The sequence below is a fragment of the Gekko japonicus genome, unplaced genomic scaffold (genome assembly GCF_001447785.1).
Source record: "Gekko japonicus isolate JY-2015 unplaced genomic scaffold, Gekko_japonicus_V1.1 scaffold3153, whole genome shotgun sequence".
In the NCBI taxonomy this organism is placed as follows: Eukaryota; Metazoa; Chordata; class Lepidosauria; order Squamata; family Gekkonidae; genus Gekko; species Gekko japonicus.
The window spans coordinates 135378-137824 of record NW_015162047.1 but is presented as its reverse complement, the minus strand read 5'-3'; positions in this window follow the sequence as shown (position 1 = coordinate 137824).

Below are 2447 nucleotides of genomic sequence, written 5' to 3'. Positions count from 1 at the left end.
TGGAGGGGCGATCCGTCTGCCCTTTGTGAGCCGAAAAGGAAGTTTAGCGCCAGGGTGGCTTGGGGGGGGGGTGGTCCAGTTAACTCTTCGGAGGGGCGTAGCCCCCTCCCCGGCTTTCCCGGGTCCTTTCCCCCCTCCATCCCACCACTAGGCAATCTGTCCGATGCAAATTGAGTTACATAGGTGTGTTGGGATCTGTCTCGGGGGTCTGCTGTCAAGGGGGGGGGAGCTGGGCCATAAAAAGGTCGTTCCCTTCTCCGATCAAGGGTTTCCCCTCGGTGGACCGCACCATCTGAGGTCTGCCAGATTTTTTTTTTGGGGGGGAGAGAATTCAGACGAGAGGAATCCGGAACAATGACCCATTATAGAGACTCTGGTCCGTAAGGGAAAGTAATTCGCAGGTTCTGCCTGTGCAAATCGGATTAGCTCAATGCGCTGGGACTGAATCCTTTGCTGACTTCGGAGGTGTGAAGGTCGGGAGGAGAGAGAATCGGGGTGCTTGGAAGGAATCCCAGAGCAGTCAGACGGTGGAATGCACCTGTACACCAGTTATATTCAGCACAGAATTAGGATGAGGCTAAACTCTGCCTCCCAAACTCCTTATTCAGAAGACCTCATAATTTGAAATGTGGTCCACCACCACCACACAGTGTTATGCAGCTTCAGACAACCAGTCCTCTGTAGTTTGCTTTATAGTATTTATTGCATTTATGCCCCACCCTTTCGTCCAAGGAACTGATATGTGGGGTCATCCCACTGCCTTGTCTTAAAAACTTAAGCTGGGAGAAAGCGACCAAATGGTGTGGTGGTCAGAGTGTCAGACTAGAGTAGGGGACAGACAAGTCTGAGTCTCTGCTCTGCCTTGGAAGCTTGCTGGGTGACCTCAGCCTAATCTACCTCGCAGGGTTGTTGTTGTGAAGATAAAATGGAGAACAGTGTTGTCAGCTGCTGTGGATCCCCCCTTTGGGGAGGAAAGCAGGGTGTAAATGTGGAAGAACATAAAAATAGTTATCGTTGGCCTGCCAGAGGCCGTCCAGCAAACTTTGCGACTGAGTGGGGAGTTTAATCTCTAAATTTACTGGAGCCACTGCCTTTTGTGGTGGTGGGAACCAAGTGGAACTGGGTTGTCTGAAGGGATCCCGTGATTTCCACAGCCCGGTTTCATTGTACACGGGGCAGAAATCCAGTGTCTCCAAAGCGTCAGTTGCAGAGAGCATTGTGTGTTCAGACAAACTGGCACTCATTGATCCCTAGTGAGACTGGCATTCATGGCCTCCATCACTGTAGTTGCCATCTCAGAAGTTGCACGGTTTCAAAAATGCTGTGTAAGTGAAATAGTTGTATTGTGGAAGGCCTGGGATCTCACCAAACAAGTGATGAGGGCGTTAATCCAAAAGAAAGCTTCTGTAGCAGTTCGAAAGCAAGAAATTGCAAGTAGATAAATAGGTTCCACTTCGGTGGGAAGGTAACAGCGTTCCGTGCGCCTTGGTGTTTAGCCATGTCAACCACGGAAACGTCTTCGGACAGCGCTGGCTCTTCGGCTTTGAAACGGAGATGGGCACTGCAATCCTAGAGTCGGGACTCAACTGGCTTTCGAGCAAGGGAACCTTTACCTTTAACTGAAATGGAGAGTAAGGCCCACACTGGTTAATAATCCTCCATCTGTGGCATTTTAATACGTGAATTCGTTGACCATTCCCATCCGTAGTTTTTATTACTCCCATTTTCCAGACTGGCAAAAAAGAACTAATTGGTTTCCATCAAAGCTGTCCGGTGGATAGAGAATCTGGATTAAATTTCAACCCACCTCTGAAGAATGCTGCTGTACACGGGTCTCTACCTATAAATTTTCCCCTTTTCTTGCTCTGCCGTTTGAAGAAGTTATAATCCCGCTGGATTTCACAGGTATGCCTCTAAATAACAACACACTACTGGTAACTTTTGGTAGCACTTGCAAAGAGGGCAAAGCAATACAAACATTCCCACTGATGGGGCTTTTGCCCTTCATTGGTGATCTACCCAGCCAGGAGAATGCTTGTCAGACAAAAAAGAGAGAGTTGCCGAGGTTTACAAGGGATCAATTTGCCATTAGATGCCTAAGAGAGCAATCTTAAGCAGGTCTGTTCAGAATCCTACTGAGCTCTATTCAGTGGCACTTACTCCTAGGAAAGCCTTTTTAGGATTGCACTGTTCAACTAACGCAGGGTAGACGCCACTGTAAAAAAAAAAAGTCGCAGCCTGAATTCAGGTGACCGTTCTCCTGCTTTCTTATTAATTTATTAAAATTTATCTTACAGTCTAATCCAGCTGGAATGTGCTTCAGTGGAGGAGGCGATGCACATTTAAAGCACAGGCCACCACCTTCCTTGTGGCTGTCTATGGCCGAAGACTCTCCATCCAAAAGCAGTTGTTATTGTTTTTTTGTCCTGTACTGACTGAGTGCTGCT